We start from the raw sequence: 17,366 nt of genomic DNA on the forward strand, positions 1-17,366 counted from the left end.
CTGGCAGCCAAAATGAGCCTTTTGGTGTGACAGTTCAGACCTGCCCCTGTCCCAGAGGGAGGGGGTCATCTGTGATGGACTGGAACACTGACCTATCAGCTCCTAACTCCCAAACTTTCAGTAACTCTATCCTCACTGCCTGTGAGCGTAATTTAAACCATAAGAGCAGTCACACTGGACTAAAGCTGCATGTAGCTCTGTGTTTTGTCCTCTTGCTGTAGCCAATACCATGTGCCCCAAGAACTATTCAACAAGGCACCCCTGGGAGTTGAACCCAGGATCTCCTGTTTACAAAACAGGTGTTTTAGCCAACTAAGCCATGGTGCCTGCCTGTGGCTAAGGGACACTCTCTGTGCACACTTGACTCCCTGCCATCCCCACCAGAGCCTGACAAGCTTTGCATGTGTTTGGATTCTGCAAAGCAGAGGAGCAGGTGAGGTTTTCCTTGCAAGGTGTGTGTGTGAGAGAGAGAGAGAGAGAGAGAGAGAGACACTCTTTGGCCAGGTCTGCACTACAAAGTTATTTCAGCAGAATTCTATTGCTCAGGTGTGTGAAAAACACACAACGCTCCCTCGGTCGGCACCCTTCTGTCCCAACCCACAGCCCCTCCTATTCCCAGTGCCCCTCAATTCCAACCTGGACAAGAGGCCTAGAGCTTTTTGCAGCAAACTTAAAGCGAGAAATTATCAGTGTAAATGCTGCTGTTGATTATATCACCATAACTGGCCTTCTCCAGTATCCTACAATGCCTGCCGTGAACTCGCCTGCCCTGCAGTCCTGCTACAGAGGCTGGGCCCCTTCCCTTTCATAGCTCCAGAACGTTCTGACAGCTGAACTGCTAGCTACACCATCATTGGTTTGCTATAACTGCATTGGTTGGGGGAGTGTACATTTGTTCCACCTCTAAGTAATGTAGTTACACCGACCTAATTTTGTAGCGTAGACCTGTCCAAATAATCACTCACACACCTTGGGAATAAACCTTCCCTTGCTATTCTGCTTTACAGAATCCAAACACGAGCAAAGCTTGTCAGGGCTCAGTGGGGATTGGCAGAGTCAGGTGTGGGCAGACACAATGCATTAAGTAACAGCAGGCACCATGGCTTAGCTGGTTACAGCACCTGTTTTGTAAACAGGAGATCCTGGGTTCAACTCCTAGCGGTGCTTGGTTGAGTGCCTTTTGTGGCGACTGTCAGAAAACAAGACTCAGAGCTAGATGGACCTTCGGTCTAGCCCAGTGTGGTTTTTCTTATGGTTTAAATTACACTCACAGGCACTGCTAATAGAGTTACTGAAAGTTTGGGTGTTAAGAGCTGGTAGGTCAGTGGTCCAGTCCCCTCAATGCAGTTTTAACATTTCCACTTGCTAAACTCCCTCCTGACCTTCTGGGCTCCTAGAGCAGGGGACTGAGCCTGAGCCGAGACACGGACACTGCAACTTTACAGCCCAAGCTGCATGACCCTGATTAATGTGACCCAGGCCAGCCGTGGGTGTTTCATTGCACTGGAGACGTAGCCTAATGTTATGTCTACACTGCGATTAACATACCCAGGGCACCTGTCTCAAAGCCTGGCCAGCTGACTCAGGCCTATGGGGCTTGGGCTGCAAGACTAAAAAATTATAGTGCAGACAGATGGGCTTGAGCCCAACCTCTGAACCCCAGGACGGGTGAGGGTTTCTGAATCCAGGCTTCAGTGTGAACACAAATATCTGCACCACAGTTTTTAGCCCCTCAGCTTTAGCTCCATGGACCAAGTCAGATGACGCAGGCCAGCCATGCTGCCATCTTTATCCCAGGAGATATGGACTCTAAGGGTACATCTCCATTGCAATGTCAGTCCGGGTGTGGCACGCTGTGCTCAGAGCAGCACCTAGAAGCCCCATATTCACCACTGTCATATAACGATGATACGGTTTGTACAAAGTCTGCCTGGTGAGGTATCATTTCAAAAGTCTTGATCTGTTGAATATTAATATTGTGTTGGACTGTGTGTGTAGCATTGGTTGGGAAGTTATGAAGTTTGCTCTGTGTGTGTTACTGAGATATGTTATGAGGTTGGGAAATGCCCACCACCAACCTTTCAGGTGCGACAATGGAGGAGCCAGACTCTCTGCTGGCCTGTTAAAGGCATCCACACTCCCAAGGACTATGCCAGGAACCGTGTACAATGCAGACTTCTCTGAGATAGCACAGCAACAATGGACACTGCTTGACTCACATCCTAGGAAAGGAGCTTTCTAGAAAGTTGGAAGAAACTATAAAAGAGGGGTAGAGACATCATGACTTGGCCTCTCTCCCCACAACTCAACAGCTGGGGACACACCTGGATGACAAAACTGATTCAGAAACCAGAAAAGAATAATAACAATACATTCAAATCAAAGTCCCCAAACAGTTTTTCAGGTTTTTTAGCAGAAAATTTTCAGTTTGCGGAATTTTCTTTTCCCAGTCAGACTTTGCCAAGGGAAGCAGGGAGAAAATGTTGGAGCTGCCTCCTTCAGAACAGCTTGGCCTAGACACTAGCTCTGTTTCACTGTTGTGGCCTTGCTCAGAATGGGGGTATTGTAATAATTTGGGGAGGTCCCAGGGTGTTTGGGGGAGATTATGAGGATGTTCCCTTTTGAGAGAAAAGCTAAGAAATACAGGACTAGAGAAAAACTCGTTTTAGAAATGTGGGATTTAGACATTTTATTTAAAGCATGGAGGGGGGTCTGAGTTTCTCAGAAGGTTTTTGTTTGCAGGAAGCAACATTGCTAGAGCTGTTATTGTATCAAAGGGGGAGATGGTTGTCTGTAAAAGAGGGGTGAAGACCAAATGCCTTTGATGAGAATGGAATTCAAACCCATGCATGCAGAGGACAATGGATTAGCAGTCCATCACCTTAACCACGCAGCCACCTCATCTGAGCTGCCAGGAAAGGAACAGGAAGAGAAATCTAAGGCCGGCAGAGATAGGGACAATATGGAGTTTTTAAATACTAAGCCAAAGCAGGGTCTGAATGAGCTCCCCCCTCACATCTAGTGAGGAGCTGGGAAAAGACTTCAGGAACAGACCGTGTTTGCATAGACACACCTACTCTGCCTAGCTATGCAGCATGGTGGGGCCACTTCCCCAAAATGACCAGTTTGGGATGGTGGTGGGGTACAAATCACTTTAGGATTGAGTGGAATGAAATGTTATTCTCCTTCCTGTATGAGTGAAGGGCAGCAGAACATACCTAGTCCGTCCTGATGGAGGGGTAGGTGGGTGAGGAATAGCTTTTATTGGACTGCAGAGAAGTGATAGAGGATGTCACCCTAAACCAGTGGTCCCCAAGCATTTCACATTGTGCCCTCTTAGCCATGGCTGTGGCCCCTCGGAAGCCACGGTTGAGAACTGGGGCTGGGAGTGGGGCTGTTGCTTGCTGGGGAGAGGGGTGCAGACAGGGGTAAAGGGGTCGAGGCTGGGCTGGGAGCCAGAGTCTCAGGCTGAGGGTGGGGTTGGGAAAGAGCTGGGACAGAGTGGGGCTGAGTGGTGATTCCTCCCTGCCCTCCATGGGGGCTGACTCAGGCCCTGAGGTGCCCCCATGAATCTTCCTCTGTGTCCCCCTGGGAGCCATGCCCCACATTATGGGGACCAATGAACTCTACTCTCTAAGAAGGGGCTAGTGATGCCAAAGCCCAGGGAAAGGGAGAACAAGTGCGGGGGCCCGGGCAACAGAACCATGGCCCCCCCTTCTGTCTGTGGCTCCGCCCCCTTCCACACCTTCCACCCATGGCCCCATCCACTGTCACCTCTATTCCACCCCTTGCCCCACTGGCCCCACCCTCCCACTCCTTTACCCCTGCCCCGCTGTGGCCCTCAGACCAGAGAAGCTCTGTGCCCCTGCTGCAGCCTCTGGGCCATAGCAGGGAGTGGGAGCTCCTCCAGCCCTGGGGCCACCGTGAGGGAGACTTTTCCAGGGGGACCCAATTTGGCCAGGACCCCCCCGGGATCCCAACAGCCTGGATGTAGGGTTATGTGCGACCATAGCCCCTCTATGCGCCCCAGGAACATCTACTGCCAGGACATTGGTATCTGTGCCCCCCATAAATCCCTTAATCCCCACGGGAACCCCTACAGCCTGGACATAGGTATCTGTGCCCCCCACGAACCCGCAAAGCCCCCCAGGGACCTTTACAGACAGTATGTTGGTATCTGTGCCCCCCATAATTCTCCTAAGCCCTCTGGGACCCCTCTAGTCTCCACGTAGGTATCTGTGACCCCCAGAAATTCCTGAACGCCCCGGGAACCCCTACAGCCTGGACTTAGGTATCTGTGACTCCAACGAACCTCCTAAACCACCCAGAACCCCTCCAGCTAGGACGTAGGCATCTGTTCCCCCCTCTACCCCCAATCCCCTCGGGACCCTTAGACCCTGGACGTAGGTATCTGTGTCCGCCCCGATCCCCTAAGCACCACCATTACCCCTTTAGCCTGGACGTAGGTAACTGTGCTCCCACAACCCCCCTAAACATCCCAGCGACCCCTTCAGCCTGGACGTAACTACCTGTGACCCCCACGAACCCCCTAAGTCCCCAGGGATCCCTACAGCCTGGACACAGGTGTCTGAGCACCCCACGAACCCCCTACGCTCCTCGGGACACATCCAGCCTGGATGTATCTGAGCCCCCAGTGAACCACCTAATCTCCCTGGGACACCGACAGCCTGGACCTAGGTATCTGTGCCCCCCACAAACTCCCTATACCCGCCAGGACCTCTCCAGCCAAGATGCAGGTATCCGTACCCCCACAGCCCCCCTAGGACTCCTACAGCCTGGAGGTTCGTATCTGTGCCCTCCATGAAACCCCAACCCCCCCCGTCCCCTCCAGCCTGGACATAAGTATCTGTGCATCCCACGAACCCATAAGCACCTGTAGGGACACCTACAGCATAGACTTAGGTACCTGGGGCCCCCCAAATCTGCCTAAGCCCACCAGGGACCCCTACAGCCTAGAGATAAGTATCTGTGCCCCCTGAACTCCATAAGCCCCCCTGGATCCCTCCAGCCTGGACTTAGGTATCTGTGCCCCCCATGAACACGCTAAGCCTCCCAAGGACCCTCCAGCCTGGACGGAGGTATCTGTGCCCCCCCACAATCCCTAAGTGTCGAGACACCCCTCCAGCCTGGAGGTAGGTATCTTTGCCCAACACAAACTGCCTAAGCCCTCCCCCCCGCCGGGAACCCTCCAGCCTGGATCTAGGTATCTGTGCCCCCCCCCAACACACTAATTCCCCCTGGAAGCCCTATTGCCTGGACTTAGGTATCGCTGCCCCCCACAAACCCCCTAAGCCTCCCAGGGACCCCTACAGCCTAGACGTATGTATCTGTACCCCTCAGAAAACCCCTAATCCACCCGGGGACCCCTACAGCATGGACCTAGGTATCTGTGCCCCCCAGGAACCCCCTAAACCCCCCAGGAACCACTCCAACCTGGACATAGTTATCTGTGCCTCCCAAAAAAACCCTAAGCCCCCCAGGGACCCCTAGATCCTGGAGATAGGTATCTCTGCTGTCCACAAAAATTCCTTATACTCCCTGGAACCTCTCCAGCCTGGACGTACATAGCTGTGCCCCCCACAACCCCCCTAAGCCCCCCGGGACCCCTCCAGCCTGGATGTAGGTATCTGTGCCCCCCCAAGCCCTAAGCCCCCCCAGAATGCCTATAGCCTGGACGTAGGTATCTGTGTCCCCTACAATACCACTAAGCCCCCCCAGGGACCCCTCCAGGACAAACATAGGTATCTGTGCCCCTCACCAAGTTCCTAAACCCCCAGGGATCACTGTGCTCACCACAACCTCTAAGCCGTCCAGGGACCTCTCCAGCCCGGACGTAGATATTGGTGTCCTCCAGGAAGCCCTTAATCCCCACCAGGACCTCTACACCCTGGACGCAAGTACCTATGCCCCCCACAACCCCCCTAACTCCCCCAGAGTCCAGACCATCCTGGACGTAGGTATCTGTGACCCTACGAACCCCCTTAAGCCCCCCAGAATGCCTCCAGCCTGGACGTAGCTATCTGTACCTCCCATGACCCCTAAGCCCCCAGGGATCTCTACAGCCTCTACGTAGGTGTGATGCTCTGTGCATTACCCTGAGTGGCCACACAGTGTCACTGTTGCTCCATGCAGGAAATGCTCTGGGCATTACCCTGAGTGGCCACATGGTGTCACTGTTGTTCCATGCGGGAAATGCATGGGCATTACTGTGATGGAGTGGGGACTGTCTGTGTGGGGGATGGGAGAGCAGGGGGTGACTTTAGGTGAGGGACAGGACCTAAGCCTGTAACTCGAGCTAGGCAGGGGGAAGGAGGTCAGCACCTTTGCCCGGGAACCTGGACACAGGAAAAGGCCGGCTGGAGGGAGTTGGGTTAGTTCAGTTTTGGTTTGGAGCTGAGTTGTTGGAATTCAGGGAATCCCAAACTGGGAACTAAGCTTCCTGAACCCCCAGAAGGACTCGATTGAGGGATCCTGGTTGTGCCCAGAAGCTCTGCTGTATCCTTCGCTCCTGTTGGCCAAAAAAACCGTCTGTTTTACTGGCTGGCTGAGTCACTGTGTGTCCCAGGAAGAGGTGTACAGGGCCGGATTCCACCACACTCCGTGACACCGCCTAAGCCCCTCTGGGACCCCTGCAGCCTAGACGTAGGTATCTGTGCCCCCCACCAAAGCCCTGAGCCCCCCAGGGACCCCTACAGCCTGGACCTAGATATCCGTGCCCCCCACGAACCCCCTAAGCCCCCCAGGGACTCCTCCAGCCTGGACGTAGGTGGAACCCTTCTACCAGGATGAACTGATAGCAGCAAGGACTGGGTTCAATACATAGGGGTCCCTTCCCTACAATGTAATGCAAACCAGCTCGAGCCCCCACCCAGTGACATGGGAAAATTTTACATAGGCACCCCTAGGTGCCTCAAAGAGGCAATACTTCCCCTCTCGCAAGCACAGAGTCTGGGTGTAGTAGAAAACGTTTAATAACGTGAGATAAACAACATAGCATTAAATTAGGAAAACACCTCAACTAGGCCGTGTCCTTTCCCCTCGGCTCTTGAGTCCAGCAATCCCCAAATCACCCCAAGACTCCAAAGTCCAATACCTCAAATGTTTCAAGAGTCCAGCAACCTCAAAATCACCCACAGTCCCGCAGCCCCAGAGTTCAAGAGTCTATCTGCAGGGTTTTTCCCCCTGCCAGCCTGGGTAGAAAGGGGCACCTTACGTGGTCCACTGCCGACTGCCCTACCTCTCCATGGGATTCTACTTCCGCCTTCCCCACTAACTGCTCAGCTCGGTCCACCAGCTGCTCTGCTCCGCCGGCCAACCTGTGATCTGCTCTAGCTGTCCCCAAAAACTGCTTGGCTCACCTCACTCTGTGGACCACTCCAACCATCCCACAAACTGCTCCTCTCCGTCAGCTGCTCTGCTCTGCCATATAGTTTCAGAATCCCCCACTAGCTAGCACAGCTCTTTAGTGATTTCAGCTCAAAAACCTAGAACTTCAATTCTTAAGAGAATCAAAAATCAGCTCTGCTAATCAACGGTTAAAAAAGAAGATGGTGCAATTAATGTTTCTGGCTCACCCAAGGATCCCATTCCCTTGTCTAGTGAGTGCCACTCAATTGATGGTGGGAATCCCTGCCTCAAAGTAGTTTCACAGTTCCTCATCCACACAATCAGGGTGACAACTCTCCACATTTCATGCCCCAACAACAAATAAACTGGGGATACCACAGCTGCCAAAGCAATCATCCCAGGCTGCCGTGGCCATGTCAGGCAGAGTGGGTGTGCCTATGCAAACGTGATCAGCCCCTGAAATTCTTTTCCACACTTGCCATAATTCACCACCAGATGTCAGGGTAGAGTTCATCCTGCTTCTGCTTACATAGGTTGTGCCCTCCACAACCCCCTAATCCCACTGGGACCCATCTAGGCTGGATAAAGCTATCTGTGTTCCCCAAAAAACCTCTGAGCCCCCCAGGGAACCCACAAGCCCAGATGTAGGCATCTGTATGCCCCACAAACCCCCTAAGACCCAGAGGACCACTCCAGCCTGTAGGTAGGTTTCTGTGACCCCCAGAGCCCCACAAAACCCTCAGGACCCCTACAGCATGGATGTTTGTATCTGTGACCCCCACAAACCCCCTAAGCTACCCAGGGCCATCTACAATTGGGACGTAGGTATCTGTCCCCCCCAACATAGCTAATACCCCCCCGGGACTCCTCCAGCCTAGACGTAGGTATCTCTGACCCCACGAATCCCTTAAGCCAAGACGGGGCCCCTCCAGCACAGACATAGGTATCTGTGCCCCCACAACCCTCCTAAGACCCCCGAAACCCCTCCAGCCTAGACGCAGGTATCTGTGCCCCTCACAGACCCCCTAGGCCACGATGGGACCCCTCCAGCCTCGACATAGTTATGAGATCCCCACAACCCCCATAATACCTCCAGAACCCCTCCAGCCCGGATGTAGATATTTGTGAACTCCAGGAACCCCCTAAGCCCTCCCCACGACTTCTCCAGCCTGGACATAGGTATCTCTACCTCCCACAAGTCCCCTAAGACCCATAGGGCCCCCACCAGCCTGGTTGTAGCTATGTGTATGCCACACAAACCCCTAAGCTCCCCAGGGCCCCCTCCAACCGGGACGTAGGTATCTGTGCAACCACAAGGCCTTAAGTCCCCCCAGGGACCCCTCCAGACCATACATAGGTGACTGTGCCCCTCACCAACTCCCTAAACCCCTAGGGACCACTACAGCCTGAACGTATGTATCTACTCACCACAACCCCCTAAGCCGTCCAGGGACCTCTCCAGCCCGGATGTAGATATTTGTGTCCCCCATGAAGCCCCTAATCCCCACTGGAATGCCTCCAGCCTAGACGTAGCTATCTGTCCTTCCTACGACCCCTAAGCCCCCCAGGGATCTCTACAGCCTCTACATAGGTGTGATGCTCTGTGCATTACCCTGCGTGGCCACACAGTGTCACTGTTCCTCTATGAGAGAAATGCTCTGTGCATTACTCTGTGTGGCCACACAGTGTCACTGTATCTCCAGTCAGGAAATCGATAGTGCCTTACCCTCCGTGGCCACAAGGTGTCACTGTTGCACCATGCAGCAAATGTTCTGTGCATTACCCTGTGTGGTCACATGGTGTCACTTATCAGAGGGGTAGCTTGTGTTAGTCTGGATCTGTAAAAGCAGCAAAGAGTTCTGTGGCACTTTATAGACTAACAGACGTTTTGGAGCATGAGCTTTTGTGGGTGAATACCCACTTCGTCAGATGCATGTAGTGGAAATTTCCAGGGGCAGATATATATATGCAGGCAAGTTAGAGATAATGAGGTAGTTCAATCAGGGAGGATGAGGCCCTGTTCTAGCAGTTGAGGTGTGAAAACCAAGGGAGGAGAAACTGGTTCTGTAATTGGCAAGCCATTCACAGTCTTTATTTAATCCTGAGCTGATGGTATCAAATTTGCACATAAACTGAAGCTCAGCAGTTTCTCTTTGAAGTCTGGTCCTGAAGTTTTTTTGCTGCAGGATGGCCACCTTAAGGTCTGCTATACTGTGGCCAGGGAGGTTGAAGTGTTCTCCTACAGGTTTTTGTATATTGCCATTCCTAATATCTGATTTGTGTCCGTTTATCCTTTTCCATAGCAACTGTCCAGTTTGGCCGATGTACATAGCAGAGGGGCATTGCTGGCATATGATGGCTTATATTACATTTGTGGACATGCAGGTGAATGAACTGATGATGGCGTGGCTGATCTGCTTAGGTCCTGTGATGGTGTCGCTGGTGTAGATATGTGGGCAGAGTTGGGACCGAGGTTTCTTGCATGGATTGGTTCCTGAGCTAGAGTTACTATGATGCAGTGTGCGGATCTTGGTGAGAATATGTTTCAGATTGGCAGGTTGCCTGTGAGCGAGGACTGGCCTGCCACCAAGGCCTGCGAAAGTGTGGGATCATTGTCCAGGATGGGTTGTAGATCCCTGATGATCCGTTGGAGAGGTTTTAGCTGGGGACTGTATGTGATGGCCAGTGGAGTCCTGTTGGTTTCTTTCTTGGGTTTGTCTGGCAGTAGGAGGCTTCTGGGTACACATCTGGCTCTGTTGATCTGTTTCCTTATTTCCTCGTGTGGGTATTGTAGTTTTGAGAATGCTTGGTGGAGATTTTGTAGGTGTTGGTCTCTGTCTGAGGGGTTAGAGCAGATGCGGTTGTACCTCAGTGCTTGGCTGTAGACAGTGGATCGTGTGATGTGCCGGGATGGAAGCTGGAAGCATGAAGGTAGGCATAGCTGTCGGTAGGTTTTTGGAATAGGGTGGTGGTAATGTGACCATCACTTATTTGCACCGTGGTGTCTAGGAAGCGGACCTCCCGTATAGATTGGTCCAGGCTGAGGTTGATGGTGGGGTGGAAGCTGTTGAAATCATGGTGGAATTTTTCCAGCGACTCCTTCCCATGGGTCCAGATGATGAAAATGTCATCAATGTAGCATAGGTAGAGAAGGGGTGTGAGTGGACTAGAGCTGAGGAAGCGTTGTTCCAGGTCTGCCATAAAAATATTGGCATATTGTGGAGCCATGCGGGTGCCAATAACTGTGCCACTGATCTGGAGATATATATTGTCATCAAATTTGAAATAGTTGTGTGTGAGGATAAAGGCACAGAGCTCAGCAGCCAGTTGTGCTGTGGCATCATCAGGGATACTGTTCCTGATAGCTTGTATTCCATCTGTGTGTGGGATGTTCGCGTAGAGAGCCTCTACATCCATGGTGGCTAGGATGGTGTTTTCTGGAAGGTTACCAATGCGTTGTATTTTCCTCAGGAAATCAGTGGTGTCACGGAGATAGCTGGGAGTGCTGGTGGCATAGGGTCTGAGCAGAGAGTCCACATATCCAGACAGTCCTTCAGTGAGAGTGCCAATGTCCGAGATGATGGGGTGTCCAGGATTTCTGGGTTTGTGGATATTGGGTAGTAGATAGAATAACCCTGGTCGGGGCTCTAAGGGTATGTTGATTTGTTCTAGTGTTAGTGTAGGGAGTGTCCTGAGTAGATGGTGCGGTTTCTTAGTGTATTCCTCAGTGGGATCTGAGGGATGTGGCCTGTAGAATTTGGTGTTGGAGAGTTGTCTGGCAGCCTCCTTTTGGTAGTCAGACCTGTTCATGATGACAACAGCACCTCCTTTGTCAGCCTCTTTGATGATAATGTCTGGGTGGTTTCTGAGGCTGTGGATGGCATTGCGTTCTGCACAACTTAGGTTATGAGGCAAGTGATGTTGTTTTCCCACAATTTCTGCCTGTGAACGTCTGCAGAAGCATTCAATGTAGAGGTCCAGACTGTCATTTCGACCCTCAAAAAAAGTCCATGAGGGTATTCACCCACGAAAGCTCATGCTCCAAAACGTCTGTTAGTTTACAAGGTGCCACAGGACTCTTTGCTGCTTTTACGGATCCAGACTAACATGGCTACTCCTCTGATACAGTGTCACTGTTGCTCCATGCAGGAAATGCTTTGTGCATTACCCTGCAAGGCCACACGGTGTCACTGTTGCTCCATGCGGGAAATGCTTTGTGCATTACCTTGCATGGCCACACGGTGTCACTGTTGCTCCATGCGGGAAATGCTCTGTGCATTACTGTTATGGAGTAGGGACTGTCTGTGTGGGGGATGGGAGAGCAGGGAGTGACTTTAGGACCGGACACGTGCTCAGCCTGTAACACTAGCTAGGCAGGGGGAAGAGGGTCAGCAACTTTACCCGGGAAGCTGAACACAGGAAGGGGCTGGCTGGAGGGAGTTGGGTTAGTTCAGTTTCGGTTTTGGTCTGGGTGGTTGGAATTCAGGGAATCCCATACTGGGAACTATGTTTCCTGAACCCCCAGAAGGACTCGATTGCGGGGTCCTTCTTGTGCCTCCAAACTCTGCTGTATCCTTCACTTCTGTTGTCCAAGAAACCCTCTGTTTTACTGGCTGGCTGAGAGTCACTGTGAGTCCCAGGAAGAGGGGTGCTGGACCGGACTCCCCCACACTTCGTGACAGACCCTAAGCCCCTCCGGGACCCCTGCAGCCTGGAAGTAGGTATCTGTGCCCCCCACCAAACACCTAAGACCCCTGGAGACCCCTCCAGCCTGAACATAGGTATCTGTGCTCCCCACAACCGCCCTAAGCCCCCCAGGGACCTATAGAGCCAGGGCATTGGTATCTGTGCCACATATAGGCTCCAGAAGCCCCCTGGGACACTCCAGTGTGCATGTATGTATATGTGGCCCTCAGAAACGCCCTAACCCCCCAGGAACCCCTACAGCCTGGATGTAGGTATCTGTACCCCCCCAACCCCCCAAGCCCCTCCGGGACATCTACAATCTGGACGTAGATATCTGTGCCCCTCACGAAACCTCTAACCCCCTCCGGGATCGATACACCCTGGACATAAGTATCTGTGCCCACCCGAACCCCTAAGACCCCCTGGTACCCCTACAGTCTGGACATAGGTATCTTGGGCCACCAAAAATCCCCTAAGACTCCCAGGATGCCTCCAGCCTGGACGTAGGTATCTATGCCACCCACTAATCCCCTAAGCCCCCCTGGGACCCCTAGATCCTGGAGATTGGTATCTGTGTCCCCCCAAAAGAGATAGGGTACAGATACCTACGTCCATGCTGCAGGGGTCGCTGGGAGGATCAGTGGGTTCGTGAGGGTACACAGATACCTACCCCCCCTACTACAAGCTCACCTCTACTATTTATCTGAACCTCAAGAATTGAATTCAAGTCTATATGTCTATTAATCTTTTAACCAACACTCTCTCTCTTTTCTTTTCTAATACATTTTAGCCTGCGTCTCTCACCAAGCTGGAGTACAGCAGTCGAGGGGAGAGCACTCGATGTATTGCATCTACACTAGACGCAATATATCGATCCCCGCTGGATAGATCACTGCCCACCAATTCGGCAGGTGGTATAGACGTACCCCGAGTATCTGGTGATCGGAGCTGGACCCCGGAGGGGGACACATTGAAGGAATTCAGGGGTTAAGGTGCCTCTATTGTCAACTGTCAGGGCTGCTGTGGCTCAGAGGAGGGATCTTGACTGCCTGGCAAGCTTAGGGGCTGCAAGCCTGGGAGGCAGGAGAAGTTAAGCGGTCACGGTGTGCTCAGGGTGCTCGTGCTCTGAGCATGGGTGAGCTGAGGTGAGGGGGATGCCGCAGGGCAGAGCACGGGAGTTGCCAAAGAGGGGCACCTCAGGGCGGGGGGGAAGGGCACAAGGTGGAAGTTTCACCTAGGGCAAGAAACATCCTTGCACCAGTCCTGCCCCATGCCCTGCCTGCAGCCAGGCCTGCACCCCCTGCCCTGCCCGCACCAGCCGCATCCTCCCTGCCCTGCCTGCAGCCAGCCCCACAGCCAGCCCCTGACACACTGCCTGCCCTGTCTCCAGCCAACTCCTGCCGCACCCCCCCTTGGCCCTGCCCAAAGCCAGCCAGCCCCCACACCTCTCCAGCCTGCACCAGCCCTGCACCCCCTGTCTGCAGCTAGCCCCGCACCCCCTGCCCTGACTCCAGCCAACCTCTGATGCACCCCCCTGCCTGAAGCCAGACAGCCCCACATCCCTTGCCCTGCCTGCAGCCAGACCCTACCTCCAGCCAACCCCATGTCCACTGGTGCCCTGCAGTTCCCAGGGCAGTAACCATGCACATCTGCTTCAATGAGGGGGGTAGGGAGCATCTGGGACCCACACATGTGCACACCCTAGGGTGACCAGATAGCAAGTGTGAAAAATTGGGACAGGGGGTGGGGAGTAATAGGATCCTAGATAAGAAAAATACCCCAAAATTTGGAGTGTCGTTATAAAATCAGGACATCTGGTCACTTTAGCACACCCCCAGGACTCCTGAGTTCCATTGCTGGGTTTCCTATTGGTTCCACTGCTGGTTGTTTTCCTTTTCCTGGGGGGCTTTGGGCAAGTTTCTCCACCCTCTAGGGCTCTGTCCCCAGCAGTCACATGGGGATTTCATACTTTCACGCTATTGGAAAGTGCTGGGAGAATCCCCCGGCAAAAGCTGCTCTGACAGTGCTAAGCAGCATCTGACCATTCAAGGTTGGAGCGCACTGCCCAGGGGGAGTGTTTGGCTCTGGGGTTTCACTTGAGCCCAGCACAGAGAGAGGGGCCCACCCATGGAGTTTGGCTCAAGAAGACCAAGTCTCCAATTTGCTAAGGGCGTTTTGAATTCCAATCCTGTGCTCCTGGTGTCAGTTGCAAATTTTAGAAGCATGGTCTCCACTGCATTTTCCAAATCATTCATGAAAATATTGAATAGTACCGGACCCCGGACTGATCCCTGCCAGACCCACTAGGTACACCCTCTCTGTTGGACCGCCAAACATGGAGAAGGGCTCCTGGAGTCTGGGCTTTCAACCAGCTCTGTACCCACATTACACTGATTGCATCTAGACCGCTTTTCCCTCGTTTGCTTGTGAGAATGTCCTATGGGACTGTGTCAAAAGCCTTAGTAACACCAAGCTAGATCCTATCTACTGTTTACCCACCTCCACCAGGCCCGGAACCCTGCCGAAGAAGGAAAGAGGATCGGTTTGGAATGATTTGTTCTTTACAAATCCATGCTCATTAGTCTCACAGACTCATATATTCTAGGGTCAGAAGAGACCAATGTGATCATCTAGTCCGACCCCCTGCACAAAGCAGGCCACAGAACCCTACCCATCCACTTCTATAATAAACCCCTAACCTATGTCCGAGTTATTGAAGTCTTCAAATTGTGGTTTGGAGATCTCAAGCTGCAGACAATCCACCAGCAAGTGACCCATGCCCCATGCTGCAGAGGAAAGCGAAAAACCTCCAGGACCTCTGCCAGTCTGCCCCGGAGGAAAATTCCTTCCTGACCCCAAATATGGCAATCAGCTAAACCCTGAGCATGTGGGCAAGACTCACCAGCCAGCACTCAGAAGAGAATTCTCTGCAGTAACTCAGATCCCATCCCATCCAACATCCCATCACCAACCACTGGGCATACTTACCTGCTGATAATCAAAAATCAATTGACAAAATTAGGCTATCCCATCATACCATCCCTTCCACAAATTTATCAAGCTTAGTCTTAAAACCAGATATGTCTTTTGCCCCCACTACTCCCCTTGGAAGGCTGTTCCAGAACTTCACTCCTCTAATGGTTAGAAACCTTCGTCTAATTTCAAGTCTAAACTTCCTAGTGTCCAGTTTATAGCCATTCATTCTTGTATCTACATTGGTACTAAGCTTAAACAATTCCTCTCCCTCCCTAATATTAATCCCTCTGATATATTTATAAAGAGCAACCATATCCCCCCTCAGCCTTCTTTTGGCTAGACTAAACAAGCCAAGCTCTTTGAGTCTCCTTTCATATGACAGGTTTTCCATTCCTCGGATCATTCTAGTAGCCCGTCTCTGAACCTGTTCCAGTTTGAATTCATCCTTCTTAAACATGGGAGACCAGAACTGCACACAGTATTCCAGGTGGGGTCTCACCAGCGCCTTATATAACGGTACTAATACCTCCTTATCTTTGCTGGAAATACATCACCTGACGCACCCTAAAACTGCATTAGCTTTTATAACAGCCATATCACATTGGCGGCTCTTAGTCATCCTGTGATCTACCAATACCCCAAGGTCCTTCTCCTCCTCTGTTGCTTCCAACTGATGCATCCCCAATCTAGATCGAAAATTCTTATTATTAATCCCTAAGTGCATGACCTTGCACTTTTCACTATTAAATTTCATCCTATTACTATTACTGCAGTTTACAATGTCATCCAGATCTTCCTGTATGATATCCCGGTCCTTCTCCGTGTTAGCAATACCCCCCACCTTTGTGTCATCCGCAAACTTTATTAGCACATTCCTGCTTTTTGTGCCAAGGTCAGTAACAAAAAGGTTAAATAAGATTGGTCCCAGAACCGATCCTTGAGGAACTCCACTAGTAACCTCCTTCCAGCCTGACAGTTCACCCTTCAGTATGACCCGTTGTAGTCTCCCATTTAACCAGTTCCTTATCCACCTTTCAGTTCTCATATTGATCCCCATCTTTTCCAATTTGACTAATAATTCTGCATGTGGAACCGTGTCAAACGCCTTACTGAAATCGAGGTAAATTAGGTCTACCGCATTTCCTTTGTCTAAATAATCTGTCACCTTCTCAAAGAAGGAAATCAGGTTGGTTTGGCACGATCTACCTTTAGTAAAACCATGTTGTAATTTGTCCCAATTACCATTGACCTCAATGTCCTTAACTACTTTCTCCTTCAAAATTTTTTCCAAGACCTTACATACTACAGATGTCAAACTAACAGGCCTATAGTTACTCGGATCACTCTTTCTCCCTTTCTTAAAGATTGGAACTATGTTAGCAATTCTCCAGTCATACGGTACAGCCCTTGAGTTTACCGATTCATTAAAATTTCTCGCTAACGGGCTTGCAATTTCATGCGCCAATTCCTTTAATATTCTCGGATGAAGATTGTCTGGGTGCTCCAATTTTGTCCCATTAAGCTGTTCAAGTTTGGCTTCTACCTCAGATGTGGCAATATCCACCTCCATATCCTCATTCCCGTTTGTCATCCTTCCATTACCCCTAAGCTCCTCATTAGCCTTATTAAAGACTGAGTCCTAAGAACCAAATTATTCTGTAGGTGCTGCTGACAAACTGAGTGTTTAAGAATGTATTGCAGGATCTCTCCAGCTATGGCAGTGAGGCTAGCTAGTCTGTAAGTCTCAGGGGTCTCTTTGTTCCCCTTTTAGAGAAACGTCCTGTCTTGTTCATCGATGGGAAGATGTTCTTTTTGAGGGATTTCAGACAAGAACTGAGGCACAACACCTGGTTTGTTAAGCCACAAAAATGGAGGCAGGAACCTCTTCTCTCCTGCTTGTAAAGAACCCCAGGTACCTAAAAGACAGGGATTCACATCCCTGAATGGGCTATAAAAAAGGCACTTGTTAAAGATTGGCCCCGACCATTTCTAGTTTCCACAGACTAGACATTTTAGCAAACTTTAGAATTCCTTGGTGCTAAACACTGTGAAACTCCCCTTTCTCCTTCACAGAGGGCTTTAACGTCCCTTATCTCACTCAGGCTCACACTGCCCAGAGTTCGAGAACTCTTCCTGTTCCCATTGGAGAGATGGGAGGAGCCTGAGGTCCAGAGAAGAGAAGTGACTTACCCAAGGACCTACACAGCTAGGTGGTGGCAGAGCCAGAAAGAGAAGCCACCAATCCTGACTCCTGTTCTAACAGACAAAAACCCCCCAGAGGCAGGGACAGAGCCCAGGAATCGAGATGGTGGAGAAATTTCATTGAAACCATTTCT

The 17,366-nt window shown here is 51.4% G+C and overlaps 2 non-coding genes across 2 annotated transcripts; one reads left to right on the plus strand and one right to left on the minus strand.

Annotated features, from left to right (window-relative positions):
• Positions 1 to 253: 253 nt before the first annotated feature.
• TRNAT-UGU lies at positions 254 to 327 on the minus strand. Its single transcript has one exon. It is a non-coding gene; the product is annotated as a tRNA-Thr (tRNA).
• A 766-nt stretch (positions 328 to 1,093) lies between these two features.
• TRNAT-UGU lies at positions 1,094 to 1,167 on the plus strand. The gene has a single exon. It is a non-coding gene; the product is annotated as a tRNA-Thr (tRNA).
• The last annotated feature ends 16,199 nt before the right edge of the window (positions 1,168 to 17,366 follow it).

This window comes from Gopherus evgoodei, chromosome 10 (genome assembly GCF_007399415.2).
Source record: "Gopherus evgoodei ecotype Sinaloan lineage chromosome 10, rGopEvg1_v1.p, whole genome shotgun sequence".
Taxonomy (NCBI): domain Eukaryota; kingdom Metazoa; phylum Chordata; order Testudines; family Testudinidae; genus Gopherus; species Gopherus evgoodei.